General features: G+C 42.4%; 1 long non-coding RNA gene across 2 annotated transcripts in view; it reads left to right on the forward strand.

Moving 5' to 3' along the window:
- Positions 1-4,581: 4,581 nt before the first annotated feature.
- Positions 4,582-27,084, forward strand: part of LOC118689135 (uncharacterized) — a 54,768-nt gene continuing 32,265 nt past the window's right edge. The window contains exons 1-3 of one of the 2 annotated variants that reach the window (XR_004980562.2): positions 4,582-4,659; positions 7,829-7,947; positions 19,020-19,086. This is a non-coding gene — a long non-coding RNA (uncharacterized LOC118689135). Of the gene's footprint in view, positions 4,660-7,721; positions 7,948-19,019; positions 19,087-27,084 lie in introns of those variants that run through there. The other variant, XR_004980561.2, reaches the window with a different exon arrangement.

The following is a 27,084-nucleotide window of genomic DNA, read 5'->3' on the forward strand; positions in this document are numbered from 1 at the left end:
CTTCCATATTATTAAAGGATAACATGAGCATTTGCTGGCATGTCACTGTAGCAAACAATGACTTGTAGCTCCCTTGAAAATTCACACGCGTTTTATTGCTGCTTGAGAAAATAACACACATCTCCACTGCAGTTCTAGTCATTTTCCTGATTGCTAAAGGATTTCCCCTCTATTACCTCTGCATTTTCTGTGTTGCCAGGTGTGAAATGAACAGAATCATAAAGTCAGGCTGTTTTGGAGAATAAAAACAACAGCACGGTCTGTGCTGCTGAAATGGCAGCATGCTGAAAGTGGAAAAATGCTAGTAGCTATTGGCAATCCAGCATACGTGACAGATAGTAGAGTGTGAAAGACATATTTGCCACTTTTTGCAATTAAAGGTAGTTAAAATATATATTATTGCCTCAGGAAAATATTTCATCTGTCCTTAAGTTTCAGCATGTGCTAAAGTCATTCTGAAAGCAATAGGACTGCTACACCTTGCTTAGAAGTAAATAATACTGATATTTAAGTGTTCCTTAAATATGGCTGGGCTGCCAGGAGGTGACACATTTGCTAGTTGCAACAGGAGTTTCAGCAGTTACAAGATCACAGGTTTGATCCTGCTCCTGGTGAAACCACTCAGGCCTTGTTTAATATTCCCATTGAATTGAATAGCAGTTGAGTTAGCTGAGGTGTGGTTGTGGAAGTCTAAAACTGGCTTGATCAAAGGTGTTTTGGAGACAGGATGGGGTATCTGAGGTTGGGAGGGTAAAAATCACCTAATTACAGAGTGAAAAGAGAGCTGTATGGGGAGCCAGGGGAATGACTTGGATGTGCAAAAGGTGTTTAAGAGGTACTGAATAATTTGCAGCACCTGGGACAATGAAGTAAGAGCAGTCTGGGTAAGTGACACAGCATTTCAGCTGAATGCACGACTAATGCAGGTGAGCAGCAGCAGGGCAGGAGGGGCACTAATGCCCCCAGATGGCCCTGACAAGCCCCACCTGGGATCCCCCCACCCTGCCAGGGAGGCTGTTTGAGCTCAGCCCCGGCTGCTCCTGCTGTGTCCTGGCAGTGTCACCATGAGATGGATTCCTCTTGCCTGAGGTGCTGGTTCCATGGACAGCTTGGGTGAGAAAGGGGTGAGTAATGTGCTTGGGCTGTGTGCTTCCACTGTCTGATCTATGAGTGGGATAACACTTCCTTCAGACAAGGTGCAAACACTTTAAATATATTACAGGCAGCTAGAGTAGAAGAGATTTCATTAAGATTTCTTTTTGAAATACCAAAGGTGTTACCAAAATAGTGCACTTGTATTAAAAAAGAAACGTTGCTGAGAAGAATCACTTGTGAAAACCTTAGCGAAGGAAAAATTAGAGTGAAAAGCCTAACAGCAGCAACCAGGACAGAAAGAGGTATAAGAGCTGAAGCTCTGGAGTACATTGGGTGCAGGGAGCTTGGGGTGCAGCTGCAGAGGAGCTGCAGGTCAAGCTCCATGTGGGACCCTGAGGCAAGAGGCTGAGAACTTCTCACCCTGTGCCCCACAAAGGGCACAGGCACCTGTGGCCAGCCCAGGTGAGGGACACCCAGGGACACAGCAGGAGCCTGGGGAAAGAGCAAGACTTGTGCCTGCCTGGGCTGTGAGGGAATAAAAGCCCAGTGGGTGCTTTGCTCTGGGTCCCTCCTCAAAGGCGCTAGCTCAAGCTCAACAACAACACTAGTTGTTTTTGTTGTTGTTATTATTATTAATTATTATTATTATTATTATTATTATTATTATTATTATTATTATTATTATTATTATTATTATATTATTATTATTATATTATTATTATTATTATATTTGTAAGTTAGTTACTGCATCAAGATTTAATTACTTTGAAGACTGGGATGTTTGGGACTCTGCTAAAGGCCACCTGGTCTGGCTGTTAGCGGGGTGTGCAGGATGTTGAGTGGGGCACTGCTGGGTGTCTGGTGCCAGCAGGAAGGTCTCTGGTGTTGGGAGTGTGACTGCCAGAGTGCCTCCTGAGTGGTCAGAATGGGAAATTTCCTTTACAAAGTTTAAGATTTATAATTCCTGTAGGAAAGGATCCCCTTGATCTACTCAACCAGACCCTGTGGGTCATTGTCAGAGCAGACAGGGACTTGGGTGAGCCTTTGCCATGGCTCAGCATGGCCCCATCCTCATTGTCTGGGTCATAAGATATGGACAGACTGACAAAAAGGGGAGAGGGAGGGAGAAGAAAGAAGGAGAGTTTTTTGTTTATCCCAGTCAAAGTATTAGATAGACATTAGCTGGTCTAGAGAGTCATAATTAAAGTTCTGTGTGTTGCTCTTTATACAAGCATGAGAATTCCCTGGATCCATGACCTCTTTAGAAAGTGGCAAGCTACAGGCAACAGGTTTCTCTCATTTAGTCTTCTTTCCCCTCTTAGGAGGGAGGAGTAAGGAGCTGATGAGCAGCACCTGGGACACCTCTGTCTAGACAGGACTGTTTGCTTTTTATGGGAGAAACTGTTTTTCAGGGTCTGTGTGTGTGCAGTTCCTAATGTAACACAAACATCTTTTTGATGCAGAAGCCATACAAAGAAATAACATTTAATTATAACCCATTGTGATTTATAGCCTCTGAGCAGGGGGAAAATGAGAGCCAGAAGCTTATTGGTAAGGGAGGTCAGGCAAGGAGGAAGCTGCAGGAAAAGCTATCAGCTATCCCTTATTGTCTTTTGAGGGGAGTCTCCAAGTATTTGTCATCTTCTGCCTCAGAAGGAAAGCAAAGGGATCTGTTTCTGCTTATGAGGTCTGGAATAGACACCTATTTGACATGTTGGGCCATTAAGGGGGTAAGTAGAGCATAAACATCTATGCAGGTAAATGGAAGACAGGCTCAGGAATTTCTAGTGAGACTTTGGTTGGTTGGTGTTGGCTTTTATTTGTGCCTTTGCATTTGAATGGGTTTTAACAGAACACTTTTAAATCTTCCTGTGTAAATGTACTGGAGAGCATGTACACAAGGGTAATGAAGTTCTGGGTGCTTTATAGTCCTTTTGGCAGGTGCAAAACCGTGTTCTGGACCTTTTCACCATCATGAGTTTCTTGTTTCCTGATCTCATCCTGAGTTGCGATTTATCCTTGAGCAGGCTGTTCTGAGGCTCTGATGGAGTTTGCCATTGTTTGATACCCTGTGCTGTCCTGATGGCTTCATGTTTGAGCTCTGGCAGCCTCTGGCAGCCACGAGCAGAGATTCCCCTCTTTGTTACCATCTCCATGTAGGTGCTGTGCTCTTGGCACGTGGGCACCAGCAGATGCCACCAAGTGTGAAGTGCCATTTGGCACCTGTGTACCGGTGCCCTTAAGAGGAGGGGCTTTGTGTAGAAGAGGCACAGCTCTCAAACTGCCCATCTAAACTCATTTTGCTTGGCACTGAGCAAACTGGCTCCATCCTGGGCGGGCAGGCGCCATGCCATGGCAGCAGATGGGGCTGAGGGAGGGGAGCACTCAGGAAACCTTGTCCAAGCACCATGTGCATGTGTCTGAGGGCAGGGTTTCCAGCCAGCAGCCTCAGAATGGCTCCCTGTCCTCAGCTCCCAGCTCCAGCTTGAATGGCTCAGTGATAGATTTTAAGATGCCAGTCCCAGTTTCAGAATGTGCTGTAGTTCTGTTGCTCTTGACAAAATGATTATTTTGGCCTGAATGGTGCACTTATGCAGCACAGCCTGAGAATTGTAACCAACAGACTCACAGGATAATGATCCTAATATTTGTGTGATACCATAACCAGTATGCTCTGTTTCATATTTTGTAGCATATTCTCCACAGTGGGTTACCTAAAGAAAGTTAGAAACTGCCTCACACAGGTGGTAAAAAAATCACAAACTAAATGCAAGGGTTGTTACGACCATTTCAAAATAGAAACAAATATATACACAAATATATTTGTTTGTGGCACTGGTGGAAAAGGCAATGTTCAAAATTAAAACAATATCACAGTCTATAATTACCTGTTTGTTATTACACCAGTCACAACAGTGGTGTGTTTTTGAGACACAACAGAAGTAGAGCATTTTGTGGAGCTGGTTGCTGCACCTGTGATCCAGCAGGGCCCCTGAGTGCTCCCTTTTATCTAAACCTGATAAAAGCCCTGAACCCGCATTCTGAGTCACATCTTGTCTATTTAAAAGTGACGAGTAGTGGAGGAATAAAAAGCCACTATTGATTCCACTGATGTGGGTATGTAAGCAATGAGGCACCCCTTCAACAATAAGACCAGTGAGTGCAAGACAAGAATTCTTCCAAACTTCATTGGGTAAATATTGCTTTACAAAAAGCACAATCATCCTAGAGATACTGCATGCTCTGGACAGCACAATCATCCCAGAGGTACTGCATATTGTAGATAAAGCCACTTTATCTTCTCGAACTGCTGTAAGAATAAGCCTAACATTAACACTGAGGCTGGAGTGACAGGAGCAGCAAACTAAAATCAAAGGAAAGCAAACAAGGTGTGGACTGACTCGTGATATTCCTTGATCTGTCTGCAGTTGTCACACAGGGCAGTTGTTATTCTCATCAAAACAATTCAGTGGCATTAATATCACTGTGGTGGCATCATTTGTTTTCCTGATGCTTTGCCGCTTCAAGGGAGGTCATTTTCCATACCTTCACTCAAGTACCAAAGTAAGTAGGATAACCATAATTTTTTTCTAAGTTTTATTCTATGAAGTTTTCTTGAAGGATAGAAGTACTTAGGGCCTGACTGGTACAGTTTTTTGATCTGTTTTGTTTGGTGTTTTGTTTCTTTTAATCAGCTCCCAGATGAGAATGTCATTTGGGATGATGCAAAGAGATTAAATACGAATTTTTTCCTCTCTCAGCAGGAGAGAGGAGACTTTACATCCATAAAGTTATATAACACAGAAGTAACTGCCCTGACAGTAATATAGTTACTGAAATTAGTAAAATTAAGTATAAATATGAAGTTTTATATTATAATATATAATATTTTATCTATTATATATATATATATATAATATATATAGCTTAAGAGGAAGCTTTGTGATTTCTGTCATGTGCTGTTAACCTGTGCCTGGTGTCAGTCTCTGCTGAGAACTCTGGGGAGCAATTTGGGGTGTCCCACTGCTGGCAGTGGCATGGGCTCTGCCTGTGTCCCCAGCACTGTCCCTGCAGCCTCTGCCACTTCCATGTGCTAGAAGAGCATGGATGTGCATGTCCCCATAGGTAGTTTTCAGGAAAAAAACACCAAATGCAAGCAGTAATTGTATTTTGGGACCTGTGGCGCCCTGAGGAAACCTTGGATCTTGTTTGGTTGGTGTCACTTGGCTTAATTCAGCAGTTTCATTTTGCAGTGCAGGCAAGTCTCTGGGGTGGATTGCATTGCAGGTGCATAGGCCTTGGAATGAGGTTTTCAAAAATCCCCATATGATCGGTTCAGGCAGCAGAGATCAACATCCTAATACCCTCAGACACTTGGCTTAGTTTTTTTTCTCTTCAGGGCAAAAGGATTTAAAATATTATCCCAAACCTCTGGTTACCTGTCAGAAAATACTTTCCTTGGGAAATACAGAACAAAACCAAACTTGAACAAAGCTGCTGAATTTACTTTCAGCTTTGGGAGTCACTGCAATACCCCTTACACAGGTCCTGCATCTTGTGTAGCACAGAACCATGAATAACAAGAGCCAGGAACTGACTGGGGATCTGTTTTCCTCTAATACTGGCAAGAAAAGGGAAAGCTGAGACCAGTTAGGGCAAAGAATACAATCTCAGCTTAAAAACCACCTCTCCTGTTTTAATAATACTTTGATTTAAATGCATTGCAATGTATCAGTATTTATTGTAGCAGGAGAGCACCAACACTCTTGCCTTAGCCTTAGCCTTGCTGACTGAATGGTAGTTAATGCCTATTCACAGAAATATATTGATAATATGTTTAGCTTGCATGGTGAGAGCCAGCATATTATTTTAGGATGGGGGGTTTTTTTGGCCTTCAGAGTGGTGCTGCATATTGAGGTTTTATTTCCCTCAGCTATTCCATTACCAGAATGAAATGCCACCAGTTAATAGGATGGCAGAGTAAATGTCACAAGCTGAAGGGACCACAGGAATGTGTATTTGCCACATGTAGAAGCCGTGCTTTATTACAAGGCAATGTGGAATTTATGAGCATTGCTATAATATTCTAGATATGCCTCTCTGGTAATATCTGATATATATCAGTGCTAAAAGTCAGGATACTGCAAAATCAGCTCCCTCTTGCTCTCTGTGCCTCTCTTAGATGCTCTGAAGCTGTATAGTCCCAGTAATGCCCTGTCAACAGAAGCAGGTAGAACCAGCCCCTGCATGTTATTTATTGGCCTGTGAATGCAGATTGCAAACACACTTTATTACCTGCTAATTTACCTCCTGCTGGCTGAAGGATGGCCAAAGTCTACTATTTGTTTTATAGGAATTCATTATGCCATTAACCTTTCACTCCTGTAGGCCACGAGCAAGAATCTCCTCAGTTAAATCACTCCTGTAATAATGCACTACAAATGAAAACAATGATTTATTGCACCCCACAAAGACTAATAAACATAAATTATATCCTAACGCTCTGCGTGCTGCAGATGATTGTGTGCACAGCTAGTGACTCTTTCCAAAGACTGTTCTGGTCTCCTCTGAAACAATTTAGTAAGAATCCTGCCCATTTTGGTGCTTGAGGGAACATTTTCACATCTCGCATTGTAATAACAGGGACATCATCAAAGATGATGGGGTTTCTGTATTTAGTTATTTTTTTTAAGGAGGAAGAAGAAAAAAGGGTCAGACAAGAGCAGTTTCCCCCTCTCCTCTCAGCTGTTGCTGCTCTCTGTGTGGATGGCAGTGAAGGCAGGACACGTAGTCCAAGGGTGATCCAAAAAGACATTTATATCCCTCCCTCTCCAAGTCAAAGCAAAACTTTCTGCACATTTTCTCGGGTTCCAATAAATGTTTTGTGACAGGGTGCCTCTGCAGTGAGTGCAGCATGACACTCTATCAGTTCTGTATTTTCTGCACCTTTCTGATAGCCTAAAAAAATCTGTCCTGCCCGTTTCAAGCATTGCCAATTAAAAAAAAAAAATCCTCTGCAGTATGTGACATTCACCTTGATACCAGTGACATTCAGAGAGCCTTCTGATTTTTAAGCTAGTGATTAAGAACTGTCTGAAATAGTTTCACACATGGTTTGTAAATCCTCAGTCAGAGCTTTTCCATCAGTGCCGCTGTGAAATATTTCTCCTTGGCTTTGCAGGTGTATTAACAAATTCCTTTGCAGCAACTCTCTGTCTTGGAAATGAAATAATCTCTTTCCTCTTGTAAATATTTATTTTTTACAAATACAAGAGCTGCTAGCCAATGACTATAATGTAGCACAATTTTACACTAGATAGAGGTCAACCTAGAACATGACCAAAGTAAACTAAAAATCCAGAAGTTTTCTCCCCTCAGAAAATTGAGTAGTCCCCTGTGCTTAGAGCATGAAATACAAAAGTGTAAATGATCTGATCAGAGTGGCAACATCTATTTACATAATTTCAATTGATCACATAAAGCAGCAGTGGACAGAGTAGTCTCTGTCCTGTTTAAATAAATGCTGTGTGTCTGAAAGGGTTGCAGAGAATGAGAGCATTTATTCTGTTTGTTTCCACATAGAATTGGTACAGCTGATTTAAATCCTTATGGCAGTTTGTATCTACTGGGGGGATGAGGGGGAGAAGAACCAGAGTTGAGCTCCTCTGAATCTCAAGTCTAAGTTACTGCCATCATGCTCTTAGTGATGCTATGCTCCTTTGATATTTTTTAGCTATGGAGTTGGATTTCAAAACAGGAAGAAAGAGAACTGCAAGGAGTTGATGCAGTCACGACTGCCAGCACCAGCAATCCCAGTGTGCCCTGACCTGGAGGAAGGCTGCTCTCTGGAAGGTAGGCAGCATCTCATCATTTGGCTGAGTTGCCAGTTGCTAAATGAAAACTCTTCTCTTGGAGGCTTGTTTTGCAAGGTCTCCTCAGCTCCCACTCAAAACTGCTCACAGAAGCACACAGCTGAAGGCAGGGTGCAGTCCTGTTAATCTTGTGCATGGAGCATAGCGATGGCATTAAGCATTCCCATGGGCACTGGGCACTTCAATCTGTATGGCTCGTTCTAAACCCCAGCTAACAGTGGTTTCTAGTTTGGCTATTAGCAATTTGAAGGATTTGGCTTAAAAATCTTGGTTTGCAGCTCTAAATGAAAATAATTACCCACTTATATTCCTGCCACTAGGGCTGAGTGGTATGCTCAGAAGTAACACCCAAGGGAGCCCAGAGGACGAGTCCCTTGGGCAGCTGCAGAGCAGGGCCCAGAGTCTTCCTTGGACCAAGTGCACTTCTGGACCATTTGGTAGGGAATAATCCAGTTTAATCATATGCTTGAGGGGGAGGAAATTGCTCCAATTAGAGTCTCTTTATTGTTAGTCTGATCAACTTATGTTCATCTTGTAGCTTGTTTATTTAAGTGGGACTCAGCCACTGTGATCTACGTACTAATAAAATTAGTGTTCACTTCTTTATCTGAAAAAAATAGAGATGGTCAGTGGCACAACTGCAGTAGTTCATATTAAATCCTGAGTCAGGGTCACAGCTGAATTGTTGAAAGACTTCTTTGTTCTTTTTGTTGCCTGAGTTTCAGAGAAAAATTTTTGCACTCACACTTTTTCTTCTTTCTTCTGTCCTGCTCATCCAGCACTTCTTGATAACTTCTGTATTTATTGGCCTGTTCCAAGCAAAGTTGGCAGCTCTGCCTGAGCTGGGGACTCATAGCTGTGAAGTGCCAATGGTTTTCATTAAAATCACTGTTTTGGCACGTGCTGTAGCGTGCCTTTGGTGAAGGTGGAAACATTCCTTGTTCTGCCTGCCAGCACTCTGAGTACCCACACGGCTCTGGGCACAGTGTGTTTGTCTGGCAATGAGGGAACAAGTAAAGGTGCACAGAAGAAGCTGAGGACCATTTGGGTGTCCTGCTAGCAAAAAGAGGCAAGTGGATGTTTGTTTGTCATGATAGAGGAGGAGCTGGGAAAAGTGGGGCCAGCAGGTGAGATTGGAGGCAAAGGAGCTCGATTTGCAGTAGTAACTGGGTTAACAGTTTACAGACAGCAGAGAAGATGGATGTCTCAGATGTGCTGGAAATCAGGCTTCATTAGCTCTGCTCCTTGCAGAAAAACATGTTATTAATTGCCTTTGGTCTCCAGGGGAACCACTAGCCCCATTTGAAACTATTCTGCTGCTTATTGTCTGAGCGCTGAGGCATGCTCTGAACAGAGGGATGTCTTTGATGCTGATAGATCAAACTCTGCACTGAAATCTGCTGAGATGAGGAAGCCTGAATCAGCAAAGCCAGCTTTTAAGGAAACAGAGATCCCTCTGTGGAATAAAGAAACAAGTGCTGCCAGAGACTGGAAATATGAAGAAGTCTGTGCTCTTTAAAGCTCAGCACTCTCTGGGGCCCAGCCAGCAGCCTGGAGGACAGAGGAGAAATTACTTGAGGATTTCCATCCAAGGAGGAAAAGAGCCCTAAGTGACTGTGTGTGGGAGTGCAAGGACAGCCTGATATGATGTGTGGTTAATGCCTGTTCCCATGCTTGCAGGCTTGGAATACACAAAGCAGCAGCATTAGCAAATGCTCTACAGTGATAGGAAAAATTGCCTGGGACTTGCTTTCTCTCTAGCTCCTAGAACATGTTGAACCTATGTATTTAGTTTGAGACTTTCCACCTGTCCTTTTGGGCAAGAATTCTGACACTAAGAGCTGTCTTCTGCACAGATGGAGTCCAACTCACGACTTTTTTTGTTTGTTTAATCTCTTAAATATCTACTGTGAAGGTCTGTGAGAGGGCAGAAAAAACACTGCATTTTTGTTGGAGAAGTAGTTCCCAGCTCTGATTTTGTTCTTCAGCTCACATCCTGCTTGTTTTTGCCTTTTTTCTTTCACTATAATAACTCAATACAGGTCTGGTTATTGCTTGCAAAGGTAACCAGTTTGGAGGTGTGCCTGCTGAAGGTGCTGTGATCTAAATAATTAGAAGCTGCTAATTTACAGGGAAACATTTATGTACATGAACCCATCCTCTGTGGTTCTCCAGAGGAGTATGGTACATTTATCTCTGTGAGTTTATCTGGATCTTCTGGGGTGAAATCTTCAACTGGATGGGCTCTGGTTTAGTGCTGCAAGCTTGTGATGCAGTTTTCCAAATCCCAGGCAAGCTTCGCACAGCAACTGCAGAGTTCACTGCTCATGTGTGAGGAATTGTGAAGGAGTTTTGAATGCATTAGAGATGGGACCTCTGAGGTTTTTACATGATGCAATTTATTTTTCCTATCTTCTGCGTAGGCAGGAAGGGTGGGTTTGGCTCACATCTTCACTACATGGTTCAGAAGGTCACAAGACCCCTAGTTACAAGACTTTCTAAGGATTTATTGACCAGTAAAATACTATCAACAAGGATATTTATGCTTTTGACCCAATCCTTAAGTATTTCATCTTATGGACTCATGCTACAGTGTAAGCTTTCTTAGTCAATCATGTCATGACACACAAACCTACAGCACTGTGCTCTAAAACTCTAAACTTTTCTGTGTCTCTGCTTTAAACCATACATCCACATTCTTGCTTCTAGCACCTAAGTTTGGAAGCCTTTTCCAAGGTCTCAGGTAAAATCCTGTGTTTAATTCTAAGCTTTGGCTTCCAGGCCCAAAGTTCTGAGAGTTCCTTGCATTTCAGATTCCAGCACTCATTCTGCTCCTGAAGGAACACTTTGAGCAGAAGCAATAACACACGAGTGGAATTTGCTTTGAACCACTGCTCTCTTTTACAGAACTGATGTAACAGGAGAATGTTTTTGAAGGAATGGATAGGCATAAAGCACAGAGCAACGTGTGACTGATTGGTTTTCTTAATGGGTTGGGTTTTAACACTATACAGTTGATAATGGTGTTTAAATTTTAGTTGCAATGTCACAATTGTGAAACAGGAGAGGTCTCAATTCTCTGGCAGCATAATTACATGTTCTAGAAATGTCTGGACATTCACTCAGTGCCATGGTCTGGTTGACAAGGTGGTGATTAGTCAAAGGCTGGACTTGATGATGTGGGAGGTCATTTCCAATCTAAGTGATTCTGTGTCATAATAGCTTAGGGGCAAAAGAAATTTGGGAGGTTTAGTCAGTGGAATACTTATTTTGTGGAAACTTTGGAGAGGCATTAAAGCAGACAAGTACATTAACAAACTTAAAGTAAGCTTTTTATTACTTAATATTTTTTCACCAAAATTCAAAGCTTTGGCACTCTAAGTAAAGCAGAAAGTAGAAATCCCAGCAGAGCTGCATTAATTTTTCAAGCCCTAATGTGCCAGACAGGGAATAAGTTATTACATCTGTTGCCCTCTGGGAGGAAGAATGAAAAGCACAGAAATGATTCTTCGCTGTTAGGATGGAATAACTGGATAATAGCTGATATAAGCAGCAGCACTGCTGCAGAAAAGCTTTACAGCAGCTTGTGTGTCATCATTAGGAGTGAGCATTTCTCTGTATAACTAGTGCAGCAAGATTAGGAAACATGGCAGGGCTTGTTTGTTCTTCTCATGGGGCCCTTTACAATTATGGGGGAATTTCAAGCCAGTGCCTCGTGTGCAGCTGCTGATGATGTGTGTGAGACACTCCTTTCTTCACATTGAATTCTCAGCCTGTAGACATTGCTTTCAGGATCCACAGGCACAAGTACAGCTGTCCAGGGCAAGTTTATGAGGGCAATATGGCCCTTCAAGCTGTGGTGCCTCCAGGAAGGTTCGGGATTTGTTTGCCACAAGCCTGGCTCTTGGGTGGGCTCCTGGAGATGATGAACTGAGTCCATAACAACATCCTTGTCCCTCTGACAGGCAGAAACATTTGCTGAGTTCTTTGGTGACTTGTTTTCCAAGGGAGAGCCCTGGAGGCCTGTTATTAATGGTTGTCTTCTCTGTAAATACACTCATAAAGCTTTCTAAGGATTGTGATAACGTGGCAAATAAACAATGATAACCCCAGAGGAAAATGTGGGAATTACTTGTGTGTCCATGAGCTCACCTGGGAATGAGTGTACCAAAGCACCATCCCAAGCTTCACTGGTGCCTCAAGCTAAAGCATCTCAGTCTTTTGTCATCCCCAAGAGGTATGAAAAGGCTTCAGTGACAGGGCATGGAGCCAAGGAAGAAAAACAATGTGGATTTTTAGAAGGCTCTTTATCTGCCTGTCTCCTTGGAACATCAGATACTACAGTGGCACGTGGATCTGGAAAGGCACGTGGACAAAAGGGATGAAAGCACTCTAGGCCTTCTCAGATCAATGTCCTTTGTTGGGAAGAATATTAGAATGCAATTGTATAGATTTTGATCCTCACCTCTAATTGATCTTAGTACAGCCTTATGTAACATGCCTTGTTGTGGGTGCTGCTGGCTTGTGGGTCAAAGAAAGCTCATTTCTGATGGAACCAACTGCTCTGAGGGTTTCCATGCACGTTTCTCTCATTCACACTGAACTGATGCTGTTTCTCTGGCATGACCCTGCCTTGTTGGGGGCTCGTCTGAGGTACAGCAGGCTGTGACAATTTGCTGTGCTGCAGGATGTAATGCATAAACAATTTTAAGGCTAATGTGAGCTAATAGAGGAGTAACTGCAAACTAAACCTTATGAAAACATTCTGTGCCTGATTTATTGCAATCACCACCTAAGTGTATTGAGGCAGACTAAGGGTAGTCCTCCACTGTTCCCTGCAAGCATTCTTTAATTTTCTTAATGATTTTTTTTTTTTTTCTTTTGCATTGAGCAATGCCAGGGCAGGTATCAGTATGTGGATTTAGCTGAAATCAGCTTTTTTTAAAACGTGGCTCACCACTCTATTTGATTAAGGGTTATTGGAAAGCTTCCACCTGTTCTGTGTAGATTAGCTGTGCCTTAAGCCTTATGTAGCTGATTTTAAGAGGTTGTCACTAAATTGTGGCAGGTCATGTGCTCATATAACTTATATCAGCATTGTCCTTGAAAAGCCAGTGCAGCAATTCCACTGTGACATGGTTGGGAGTGAGGAATCCTCATGGTCACCCCTTACACAGCTTTGACAGTGGTGCACCAAAGGTGGAATCATCTGCCTGTAAACACAGAACAAGCATGAACATTTATTTTATTTGTTGTGTAAACAAACATAAAGAAAAAAAAAATTAATAACCCCGCCTCTGCTAGGTTGTAATTAGCCCTACATATGGAACTAAACACCAAACCCCCAAACTGTGCACAAATTAGTCTTTGATTCTTGAGATCTGCCTACCTCGAGAGGGAACCGTAAAGGCAGCCAGCAGCTCAGGAAAGGCAAGATCTGCAAGTGTTAAGAGTAAAGCAATTATAATAAGGGGAAGCTTTTCCAGTGTGAAGGGTAATCTGTCTCAGAGGTAGATTAGCACTGACACATCCCCTTTAGACAAGCAGCTCAGAACTGACAGCCATTTGGAATTATGTCTGGAGATGCTGTCAACACCCACACGCCACGAGAAAGGGAAACGTGGTCTCTTGGCTGCCTGCAGTTGCAGCCATCTGCTTGGATGGTGGATTCCTGCTCTGGGCTTGGCTGGAGTGGTTCACTAGGACTCCATGGGTGCCAAGCAGCAGGGGCTTGAAAAGAGCAGGCTGTGTGTCTCAACACACAGTGAGGCTTTTTGTTAGGAGCCCTCATTCTGCATGGCTGCAGCAGCATCACAGATCCTTGGTTTGCTGGCGTGTGGTGATGCTCACACGTCAAAGCAGAGGAGCAGAGACAAATTGAACAGATTTTGAGGGACTCTGTACCTGCCAAAATGCAGTGCAGTGGGGCACCTCAGGTTTAAAATAGTGTGGGGCAATCCAAGTGTCCTTAGGAGAGCCATCTCCTGAGATTTCTAGATGAATAGGAAAAATCACTGCCTTTTCACCAGCCACTGAATCAGCTGGAATTTATGGCATAAAATTGCTCAATCAATTCCAGAATGGGGGAAGTCAGTCAGAATACCTAATTACATGGTTATTGAATATGGACAGAGCACTCTTTTAAAAAAATAAAATAAAATGTAACTGTGCCACAGAAGTGGAGAGATCTGCATAGCTGGGAGGCAGTGCAGCTGTAAGAAATTTTATTCATATGCTGTGTGGCTCACTTTCAGTTTTGTTGGACACTTAACAACAAAATTATTCCACTTTAGGAAAAAAACAGCCAGTGATGATTATTTCACTGGGTCTTCAATATACTAATTCTGATTCTTATCTTGCTTGACTTATTTTTTTCATTTTTCCTAAAAAGTTTTTTCAGAAAAAAAGGAAATGCAGCAGTTTTGTACCTAAATGAAGCAACAGTGCAGATATACCAGAATTGTCATTGCATCACTGCTGTTCTCATTTGTGTGGTTGGGGAATGATTGTGAATAGCATTAGAGGGTTTTTAGGTTAATGTTTAACCCCACAGATGTCTGGAGACCCACCTTGCTGCCTCTGTAAGACAGATGCTTTTACAGGACCCCAGGAGGAGACACTGTAGGTGGTGTTGGACACAGATCTTCCCTTTGCCAAAAGACTGTGTTTTAAAGTGTCTTTTTTTTTCTTTTAACCTAGAGAAGATTGTACACACTGCTCCATCTGTACTTTTTTTAAAGTATTACATTCAGTCTTTCTGTCAAAGATCTGTTGTTATCTGTCTTTTTTCCCTAAGAAGCCCAGTTTCTTCTGGCATGTAACTGTCTTTACTCCTGTATTTTTTTAAACATGTCTACCTTTCCATTCTTTATTTTTTCTTATAATTTCCTTCATTTCCTATATCCCTGATTTTTAGCACAAGCATGCTGGTGACTGAATAATGCCACCACCAACTCCCAAACGAGTAGGAATAAAGCTGATTTTTTTTTATTTATGCTTTGATAAAATCGCTTTGGAGTCATAAAACACAGAGCAGGTTTCTAGCACCAACTCCCAAGTGATCTGCCTCTACCTGGACACGACTTTGAGCTGCAGAGCAGGCTCTGTGCAGCAAACCCAGCAATGCTGGGAGGCAGCAGGGTTTGCCTGTGTTTTGAGGACATAAACAAAACTCCACAACTTGGTGGAAGTTGTCAAGCTGGTATGTTTATTACAGTGCTGGGTGCTGGACACATGTGGAGATTACTCTCCTTAAAAGACATGAGTACTTATGGGAACTTCAGGTCCCTTTTTATCCCCCTCTCAAGTACACATATAGGTTCATACATATTCATTTTTACGAAATTTCGTGTGACATTTGCTGCTAGTTCTTCTTTATCAGAAAGAATTCCTAGGTCAGGTTGACCTGCTCCCACAGCAGTCTCTGTCTCTCTTTATCACTTTCTGTCTCTCCTCTCTTATCTCTGTCCTTCACTGGAGCAGTTTCTCTGAGCCTAGGCTTTTGCAGCAGGTTACATAGCTATGTTTTCTAACTCAAAGATGTACATTCCACCTAAATCAAAATGGATTTCTACTCTGGAGAATTTCTACTCTGTCTCAGCTGGGTGGTGCTGCTGGGGAGGTTGGATCCCCAGGTATCCCTGGCTCAGCTGTGGCATACAGGGATGCACACGAAGAGCCTGTCCAGCTCTTCCATAGTGACAAAGTGCTACGTGCCTGCTGGTGGTGACAGGGCGGCTTTCAGCTCTTCCTGCACGCTGGGCTGGGGGAGTGCGCTCCATCCCTGCTCTCCCTGCCAGCAGGGGCTCAGGGGAGAAGGCTCTCTCTCCCCTCAGCTGGGATTTACCATGCTGAGGGACAGCCCATGTCCAGGGCAGCGGTGCCCAAGCCCTTGAATGGCTGCTCCACTGGGACAGTGGCCAGAGGGCCCTGGAAGCCCTGCAAAGTGTTTGATATAATGCATTCCAAAGAATTATTGCATTTATCATTTCAGCCTTTTCCAGCATTACCTGTCAAAGTTTTCTGAGGTTACTCATTGAAGCAAATACTCTCTACCTCTCCCATTTCCAAGAAGCCTTTACCCTTGGCTAGACAAAGGATGACATTGCCGTGTCACTAATCTTGCCGATTTTCACACTGTTTGATAAATGCTTCTGAACAGATTTCATCACATCCAGCAGATTTAATGCTTCTTTAGATAAGGCAAGTGCCTAACAGTAACACTTTCCTCAGTCAATTCAGCTACAAGTAAATACTGCGTGTGATTATAGGATTAAATCTGAAGCAAAAGCCTGGTTTTGTAAGCAGTTAAAAATCTCTTGTTGAAGCTCTTCTTTCTCTCACTTGCTGTAGAAAAGGGACTCATTTTCCCTTGACAGGTTTTCAGTTATAAAAATTGATTGTATGCTTAAAAAACCAGGTTCTTGGGAGAGCTTTAATTTCCTCTTGAAAGGATCATTTTTTAAATGGGAGTGCACTTGATTTTGGAAAATTTCGATTTTATTTATTCCAAATCTCCCTGCAAATCTATTTTTCCTCTCAATCCATTTTTCCTTTTCATACTTGTGGAAGTTGCCATAGCTACCCGTAAATTGCTGATTTTTTTTCCCCCCAATTAAATCTCAGTAGTTATGAAGAAAAATGTTGTTACTTTTAGCAATAAGAGGTTTCCTCTTCAGCCCCTCACCCCCTTGTTGATTGTGCCTATTAAAGCAGCAATATTTCTCTGACTCACCCTTACCTGATGATTCAGAACCTCAGACATGAGACTCCATACTCAGAAATTACCGCAGTGGGTGTTAATATCTTTGTGGGAAAGGGTAAAGCTTGGAATCTGTAGTGCCCAGCTTGTTACATGAGGCTCTGAGAGAGCATTCCTATTTCCTAATGTGGGCCTCCATCATTTAACCCTGCACAGAGACCTCAAAGCTGCTCCCCAGCACTGGAAGGGTCTCAGCAGCTGCAGGTGTTCCCCAGTGATGCCTTGTGAAGGCTGACCTGGAACAGAGGCCAGACAGAGTTAAAGAATAAAGCAGGATTTATTAGGCCTCCATGGATGCACCTTGGGCAGCACAAGAGCCCAGCCAGGGCTGCACCCAAGATGAACCAAAATGGTCACAAAATGGACACCTGGTCACAGGGTCTCTCACTTTTAGAAGTTCTGCTCCATTTGTACATTGGAGTTAATTGTCCAATTACAGCTTTAGGTTACCAAGTCCCATCCTTCTTGTTTTTCTCTCTTCAGTCCATGTTGTTTATGCTCTTGGGCCTGAGATTTGGATCATTTGTCCTTGGTCCCCAGCTAGAGAAGGAATTGTTTTGTCTCTCTGTTCTGTGCAGAGCGCTCACCATCCCCTAATATGAAGCTCAGACTCACACACTAAAGCAGCACAGAATCTGAAAAATATAAAAGCTAAACCCTGAGGCATCAACTGAAACACCCAAACACTCAAAAGGGGAAGGAAGGAGGATCTGGAAAACTCCCAGCCAGTCAGCCTCAGTCCCTCTGAAAGTTTAGGAGTGACCCATCCAAGAAGCCTTGTGCTAAATTCTGTACTGCACAGGTGGTCTCACTCCTTGTCCTCCATGGCTTTTTATGTGCAATGTGTACAAAGTGGGATATCCATTCACAGGGATATCCAGTTTAATGTGGCAGGGAAGTAGAGCTCAAGGTGAGGTTACAATCCACTTGCTGCCCTTGGCTAATTTCCTTCCATCAGCCTGAGAACCAAGAACTTTGCTATCGATCCCAGTGAAAGAAGTGAACAAAATTTTTATTATTTCATCAGAGAAAAGAAAGCCACAGGAGTTCAGCTCTCTCTCCTCTCAGACAGCTCCATTTTTAATTCAGTAGTAGAGGCAAACAAAAAGCCTTCCTTGCACAGTTTAGTGCTAACATATCACACCAAGCATAGCCCAAAACACTGTTGGAGTGGCTTCCTAAAACTTATCAGACTTCCCAAGCCATGATTTACCCTGGCACTCCCTTGAAAATTTCAGCAATGAATCAAACTTATTGTTTTCTGTTTCTATGGAAATAGAGCAGGAGCACTCAGGAAATCATCTAGTTTGTCTCAGCTGATGAACAGATGAGGGAAGCACCATCCCAAACCTGAGAGCTGGTTCGGAACCCACACAGGGTGAGAGCTTTAGCGCAAGTCTGATGTTTTAAGGACACTGCACAGCAAGGCAGGATTTGAGGGCTGTGTCCCTGCCTCTGGGGCTGTCTGGGTAACACTGATTAATTATAGGAATATTTCTGTGGCATATTTCTTTGGAAAAGGCAAAGGAATCATATATTCTTCCCTGTGAGGGTGGTGAGGCCCTGGCACAGGTTGCCCAAAGGAGCTGTGGCTGCTCCATCCTTGAAAGTGTCCAAGGCCAGGTTGGCCAGGGCTTGGAGCAGCCTGGGATACTGGAAGGTGTCCTTGCCCATGGCATGGAGGTGGAACGAGATGAGCTTTGAGGTTCCTTCTAACCCAAATCTCTCTGTGATTCCATGATTCTACGGCATGAACAAAAGTTGCTTTTGAGGTACCCAGCATGGTTTCAGTGTGCTATGGGCAAAACCAACACAGACCATACTTCCACACGTGTTTTCTATATACACAGGTGCAAAGGATGGACAGACAAACACATGGCTGTACCAGCATTTGATTTGGAGCTCTTACTTCAATTTAAAAAAAAAAATTAATTCTTATATGTGGGGTGCTTCATATCCATTCATATCTTCATGTCAAAATGGTCTTGGCTGTAGCTTGATCTACAGCACAGGCAGCTTTTAGAAATGTTTGCAGTGCTGACAGTACGTGCAGCAGCATCTGAAGCCCCTTAGAAGGTGCAGGTTGCTGGTGTAAAGGGGCCTTTCTGAAAAATACCTGGTGTTTTCTTCATGGGAGATGAAATAAGTCACTTAAATAATGGGATTACATCCTTGATATAATTCTAAGCGAAGTTAGTTTTGTAGTTAATGTTCTTGGCAAGGATTGTGTCTGTTTTAAATGATGGTTTATTTTAATATTTTTGCTGGTTTTTTTTCACACTGCCGTGCAGGTACCCAAGGGAAGCCTTTCCCTAAATGAGCAGAGCACCTCCATTCCATTTGTGCTGGACTTCCCTGGTAAGTAGAGAACACGATCTTCAGTTCCCTGGAACAAGTGCAGACATCTTCTTAAAGCTGAATATTTGAATTAAGCAACGCTGGAACTAAAAACATGCTGAAAAACACACATCCCAAATTTAAAATGCCAATAGCAGCACTGTTGTTATTTATCTGTTTTTTCCTAGAATTATTTTCCATTCTTCAAATGTGACAGGCTAAAGTGTGGGGCCTGGAAGGTGTCCCCAATTTTGCCAAATTTAAAGGACAGGGGAATTCCAACATTGCCACAGTGAAATTTGATACTATTTCATCCCTTTACTCACATGGTTTGTCACTATTTAATTTGGAAAACTGACTGATCCCTTTTCTCTGATGTCTGTTTTCACCATCTTCGTATCTTCAGGAAAAAAAAAAATCTGTAAGAATTTTTTGAATAAGTAAGCCTTGTAGGGTTTTGGGAATCTCAGCTTACCCTTTAGATGTTTGACAGGCTGAAGAATATATTCATGTATAACAACAAAAGGAAATGATGATACATCTTCTCTCCTCTGAAATACTGTCTGCCTAAAATGAGACTTTTAAAATGAACACTGGAAAGAAACCCTTGTAAAAAGCTTATTTTCTTTTGACAAGGTATGAAGTTGCTTTCTCTTTTTTTTTTCTTTTTAAGAAAAAGGAACAAATTCATTTTTTCCTGTTTAGACTAATTTGAGGTGGAGTAGAAGGAATATAATGGCTTAATTATTTGCATGGTAATTTTTGCTTTTCTGCAGGCGAGTGAACATGTGTATATGAAAACCTTTATTAATAATTCCCAGGTGTGTGGCAGAAAAACAATCTGTGTCAGTCAAAATATCCAAGTTATTTGTTTCATTACATGCAATGTAATTGCATTTCATCCTTCTGGCTTCAAGAGCTGAATCTGGTACTGCACTTCTTTTTACTGGATGCTACAGAAGAGATATAATTGAGCTTGAGTAAGTGAATTTTGAATTTTGTTGTGGAACATCAGTTTGCCCAGCTGTGCCAGGGAGTGACTGTGAAGTTCAGGTCTCACTCTGGATTCTGAGTTGAAAGACATTGGCTCTGATACTTTTTGCTCAAGTTGTGCTTTCAAGGGCACTACCAGGAAAGCTGAAGTCACAGATGTGGGGCAGCAATCCCACCTGGGCAGGTGTGCCTTTCTTTTCTGCCTGAATGGAAGCAGGGAGAATGCAAACAGGGCTGCAAAAAGAAAATCACTGCCCTGGGAAGAGCCACAGCCCACAATAGCCTGTCCTGCCTTGTAAGGGCCCCTGTTGCTGGCCACAACCAGGTGCTTAACTGGGACAGGATCATCAAGGTCAGAAGGCTGCTGGGTTTTTTCAGACAGATCTGGGTGAGACCAGGCTGGAATTTGCCTTACCAGCTTCACCTGGCCTTTCCCCCAGAGCTGCAGCCCATCAGCCCCAGAAGGGTCCTCAGGCTCCAGCCTGAGGGTTCAGGTTTGGGTAGAACTGGTTTAAGGATATCTGCTCCCTGTCCTTTGCTGAGTTATTGTTTGGATTTCCTGGAGTGACTTGGCTGAGGATCACTGGATGGATTTTGTTGCTGCCTCCATCCTGGATCAGGAGCCCCACCTGTGAGGTCAGTGCCTGTAGTTTTAAGCAGAGAGAAATGGAGTGGCTTAATATAAACTGTGATTTTCTGAAACACAGAGCAGGACAAATGTGTATTGCCTCTTTCAGAGTGCTTAGATTTTAAACCTCTGCCTGGAATTTAGCAGGCTTACTTGCTAAGGGTTGGTTGGTGGCACTTCAGTGAGTGCTACAGCACAGCTGTCTGTCTTGAGTGAAATACAAAACATCTGAACATGTGTACTGGATTCAAATGAAGGGTGGTCAAGTAATACATTACCATGCAAAGTGCAATGGCTGAGCATTTCAAGATAATTTTTGTGTGTATGGGAAAGTCAAACCATCTAGTTACTATCTTACACAGTGTTTTTTTTCTTCTGAAACAGTTTTAAGCCTGGCATGTACAGATTCAATTCACCTCCTACTGAAATGAATCAGATTTGGTAGAAAAGTCACTGAGCTTGCTGTTCTGAGAGCTGTATGAGTGTAAACTGTCAGGAGGCTACAATTCCCTCATTTCTGAATGAGTGGGGCACACACTGCTTTTCCTAGGGAGAGGTAGAGTATTCAGAGAGACTTTTTAAATTCCCAGGCTGTGCTGTCACACCCTGCTGAGCTTTTGGCTTGAAACTCAGTTGCTGTTCATATTTCCAGATCATAACTTGCATCTGCTGTGGAACTCTGAGTGTTGGGATGGTGTTGGATGCTCGTTGTTAGTTCTGGGTGCTCTGGGAGGTGGCAGGACAGCAGCAATGTGGAGTTTTGCCTTAAATCCCTCTATAAAAGAGAGTTAATAATTCAACCCTCAGAGCTGCACCTGCTCAGCTACTGTATGTGAGCAAAGGGGCACTCAGGGCTGACAGTAAGATTCTGAGAAGAGGCACGCATATAAAAAACCTCTTTAAAATACCAATTTAGAAGTAGGTTTCCAGGGACAATCCTTGCACGTTGTTTTCTGGCTTTTTTGTCAGGCCCAAGATTTGATCCTAGCTGATCAACTGAGAGAAGAGCCTCTAAATGCCTACCTCTTTCTGCTGAAGGCAATTTACTCTTCACAGAGCCCAAGTTTCCTGTGATTTGAATAAAGTTCCTTTCTAACCAAGCTGGCTTTCCTTTAGGAAAAAAAGCCCCACTGTCCTACACAGCCCTTGGACTTGCATTGGTGTCCTTAAGTGGTTCACTGTGAAAACAAAGCTCACACAAAGATCCACTTGCAAGGAGCTGTATTGCTGGTCCTTTGATTTGTCTGGTGTGTTTTTGAGATGTGGCTTTTTTTTTGACATTTTAGCTGCCTGTTATGCCATGATGTAAAGCACAGTGACAGCTATATTTACACTAGCTGTAAATCTGGTTCTGTAAACACCAGATGAAACTTAAACTTGGATACATATTCCCAAACTGTCACTACTGTGACAACACAGTTCTGTCCAGAAATGCAATGAAACTGGTTAAATCTACAAGGGTTTTCAAGAACCTTGGCTCATAAACTTAAGGGACGTTGCACTAGATCTCATTATTTTTGGTGTTTCAATATATGGATGGATAAATGGATGGATAAATAGATGGATAAATGGATGGATGGATGTATCCTTAGCAGAATCTTCCCTGTTGCTGGAAAGGTAAAAAGCCATAAGGGAAAATTGTATGACTGTAGGATTTGGGAGAGGTGAGAGTGGCTTGTTGTTCTCTGGTGGTTTGTTCCAAAGGCTGTGACTAATACAACAAAATTCTCCTACAGACCTGATGGAAGATGCTTTCAGTTTAAGTTTCTAAGCAAACTGAGGCTCCACACTCACACTTTTCTCTCCACCTGCTCACAAACACTGAGAGATGACCTCGAGTAGGCTGGGTGGGATTTCTCCCATGTGACAGAGCCAAGGAAGGCCACCTCTTGAATATGCATTGCATCCCTGGGTTCCTTTTGAATGCCAGCTCATAAAATCACATATTCCTGAGTAATGAATAAATTATACTGATCTAAATAAATGATACTGTTTCAGCTCAAGGCCCTGCAGCTATGAAGGGTAATGGGCTGGCACAGAACCATTCCTTTTAAAAATGGTGTAGGATAGGGCTAGGCTTGCCAAACCAGGCTTCTGGCAGGGTGTGGAAAGGATGGAGGTACTGGTTTTAGGAGGTGCTTGCTTTGGCTATGAGGGAGGTTTAGACTCAAGCAAGCAGATTTAACATCCCACTGACATTGCTCAAGTAGTCAGGGCTCTGGGTTTGGTAACATGATTTGTTGCTCAGCATCTGCTCAAGGCTTGTGCTCCCCATCAGCCGGGAAGTCCCTTGGAAAACACCACTTGCTAAACTGTTTAGGCAACAGTGAAATTCAGCCAAACCTGTGATGGTTTGTGGGGAGGGATGGATGGGGATATTGTAGTGTTGTGTCTGGCTGCTGGGAGTGAAGTCAGAGATTTGGATGCAGGAAAGAGAAACCACACAGCATAAATAAAATGTTTTGGGGTGTGGAATACCAAAGGTTGTAGAGGTCAGGAAGCACAAACAACTTATGTGAAGCCTGAAGCATTAAAATTGACTACTTTTAACTTTTAAATTTTAATTTTCCTTTTTTTTTTATGTTGCCCTGCTTTGTTGACATTCCCTTATTGCTGGTAAATTTTATTGCGTGCAATAGAAAAATTCAGACTCCTGCAAAAGGGCTTCACGAGGGCTTTTAGTTCATTTAATTTGGGTTTTGGTGGTGGTGGTTTTGGTTGTGTACTATGGAAATGATGCACATTCTGTAGAAATGCATGTAAGTACATTAAAGGTTGTAAGTCATTAAATGGGAATATCATGGGAAAAATGCTTGAGGGGAAATGCCGGCTACATAATGCAATTATTAATAATGCATAATAATAATAATTTATAATAATAAAATATTATCTTTCAAGTGAGGAAAACCTTTTGTTTTTCACCTAAAAATGATAATTACAGAAAATTATTCCACTTGAATGGGATATTGGTGGAATGAGCAAATAACAGGAAACGTGGGAACAATGGGGGTTGTTCAGAAATGAATGAGTTAAGGTCACAATGGCCAGATCCCAGCATCAATTGCACCCATCTAGAAAGTCTTGTATCTTCTTGAGGATTAAGAAACACTTCCTTGAGAGACTTCATGAGTCTGTATTTGACTGACTCAAACTTTCCAAAACCCCCCTTGTATAAATTCTGGGATCTAGTGGGAGTTCCATATGTTTTTTTTTATCTGATAATGGATATTTAAATAAGAAATTTAATATCTTTGTGATGTTTTTAAACCAATTCTTCTTGCAGCAAAATTAATCACTTTCAGGGAAAAGTACAAATTTATTTCTTTGGAACATTACCTTCAAGTGCCATAAATATAATAGATGTACAAAATAACTGTTAAAGGATCTTTATAAACACATGTAAAAGCAGATTTTTCTTGGATGCATTATTTTCCTTCATAGAGTTTCTTAAGATACTTTAAGTTCTCACAAAACTTTGCATATAATACATATTCAATATATGCTGAGAAGTTTGGTGTTTAAAGAGTTTCTGTGCAAGACTGGGATAGACACTTTGGTGCCTTAGGTGAAGTGCTATTGAATCATTTAGAACAGAATCAAATTTGGGATTGAGAAATACTATTCCAGGTGAGAAAACATACTTCAGAGCCTCTTGGGGATTAATATATTGATTAAGTTTTTCTGGGCCAGGTTACTCTTGAATTGGATGGTGGTAATAGGGTGTGTTACATATTAAATTGGTTGATAATAAAAGCAGAAAAATAATTGTGCCCAGCTGGCATCTTGGCAGACTTAGAACATTGATCCATCTTTTGTGGTTGCATTCTTATTTGTGACAAATATCAAAGTTTATTGCTGCTTTGATTTCAAGAGGGTTACATCTGCCTGGCAAGCGCTCCCCTGTTGTCATTCCACATGAGGGGACCGCTGTCAGTGCAGCTAAACTGGCAATGATGCAGTTTTTCTGCCAGGCTTTGCTCGTGGTCAGTGGGTATTAATGACTTGGATGTTCTGCCTTGTTGATTCTCCATCCTGTGAGCCCAGACTGCCTTGCTCCCATTCATGCCAGTGTGTGCAGGGGTGGGGGGGTCATGTGCCACACGATTTCCCAATTAAGTGGCACATCTTTCACCCTTGTTAATTAAAGAGAGGGAGCAAGCCAACCTCACAAGTTGTGTGGGCTTTTTTTACTTTCTTCCATGTTCTCTAGCTGTCAAACTGTTCATTACTCGCACGCTGAGCTTCTTGTTGCAAAATTCCTCTTGTGGCTTCCCTGCTTGCAGCTTTAACTATTGAAGGGTTAGGGCAAGATGCTCAGGAATGTGCAGCTGCCTTGTAAGACAGGCTAAAGAAAAAAATCAATCTATCCATTAATCCATTCCATCCTCTGTCTCCAGTACAGAGGGTGTTCTAAAATCATCACTTGGTGGCTGGGCTTTTGGAGATTACCCATAAATAGTAGATGGTCTAGTGTTTTCCACTGTTTTCCCATGAGTGCTTTCTAAGGTATATACCAGTTTTGAGGATGCTGAGTATAAGTGCTGCAAGTATTGATTAGTTTGGGATCAAAAGCAGTTCCTGATTGAAGTTCTGGGTTGTGTTACTAATTCATTACCTACCACAAGTGTGGATTTAAGAGTGTGGGAGCCTTGAGTGGTTGCTCCATTAGCATCTCAGCTATGCAGCATTTGTTTCCTTATCATAAAACTGCAAAGTCAATAGCATAGGCCACTCCTGCCTGTTGTATCCATGTTTTCTGCTCCAAAACACAGTGGAATAAGCTATAATCTGATACTGTACTAGTGTAAGTTGCAGGTGTAACAGGGGCATGCCATGAGGAAGCCAGATGTGCAGACAGCTCTGAAGCCACACACCTGCTGCGCTGTGCAGATCCTGGGCTTCACACACACACACACAGATTTTGGCTGTGCAAAGTATGAACAGCCTGTGTCAAATGCTTCAGAGCTGCTGCAGGTGTGGTTTGACTACAGAGCAGTTGTAAAAGGTCAGACAGGCACAGGGTTTAACATGCATTCATCACACAGTTACTGGCTCCCTGTTGAAGCCCTGGCTGGGCAGCCAGCAGCGTGCAGGGATGTGTGCGCTGAGCTGGGTGTCAGTGACAGGGGAGCTGTTGTGCTCCCTTCTCCACATTTGCATGTGGAACTCGATTTGGAGAAGGTAGCTGGAATAATAAAAAGCATTAGCAGTATAGTTAGTTACTCTGTGATTGTAATTAAAAGGTGCTAAAGCTGGTTAATGAATTCTGGAGAGTGCTAGCACGTCCTTCAGTATTAACTGCACGGGTGTGGTAAGGAAAAGGTGTGGGGGGATAGCACCATGGAGGGTCCCCTGAGTTTGATTAATGAGAAAATCAGATATATGAGAAATACAGAATATCTGTTTATTCACAGGGAGGAAAAAAAATACAGACTGTCTTGAATTTCTTGGGTAAGGGAAAAAAGTGTAAGTATAGACAGTCAGGGCACAGGCAACTGATACTGTGTAGAAACAAACAGAAAATCACAAAACCCCCCGATGAATAAACAAAACCAGCAGCAAAACCAACACCAGACCACCAAACAATGAGAAGAACTGAAAGCCTTTAAAGTTAGGGAAAGAACTTGGCAAAACTGGCAGAACAAAGCATGCCTGGAAATCTCCCAACAGATCTTGGTAACATCTGTGTTTTTAACTGGAGAAACTGAATTGCTTGTTTGTTAATTAGGAAGGCTGGTATGTTGCTATGAGGAGTTTGAAATGGGAATAATAAACCTGTCATGAGGATTACCATTCACTTTTCCTAGATACATATTTCTGCTCAAAAGTGAGATTCCAGAGGAATGTTTTGGTCATCACAGTGGCCCCTGCGTTTGATACTTCTGTGTAACAGTGGGGTAAAAGCACGTTATCAAGTGCCTTGAAAAAAAACATTTTCTTCTTTAAAGAAGCATTCTTTGTTATAGCTGGGCATTAAATATTCCTGGCCACAAATACTTTTTACTTCAAACAAATTCAATTGGAGAGGAAACACCGCCAGTCTTTCAAGGGCTAGGAATCATCTTGGCTAAGGTTTTGGTCTTAAGAGCTAGGGTGAAACACGATCTTGGCAAAGATCCTAGATACAAAACTCTTTGATTTAACAAACTCACCAAAATCGAGGGTTGATGGTAGAGGAGGAGAGCTCCCAACCCCTTTCTTTTGTTCTTTAGAAACAGAAATCCCTGCTCTAGCTGTTAGATTGCTGGGGGATAAATAGCTCATCCACCATCAGCCTGTGCCAGTGTAAAGAACAATTCCACAGGACTTCTTACATACCTAGGTAGAGAAGGATCAATTTTACCTTCAGCACATTAAACACTGCAGTCTGGAGGGTAGGGGACAAGGAAGGTATTTCG

This window comes from Molothrus ater, chromosome 7 (assembly GCF_012460135.2).
Source record: "Molothrus ater isolate BHLD 08-10-18 breed brown headed cowbird chromosome 7, BPBGC_Mater_1.1, whole genome shotgun sequence".
Lineage (NCBI taxonomy): Eukaryota > Metazoa > Chordata > Aves > Passeriformes > Icteridae > Molothrus > Molothrus ater.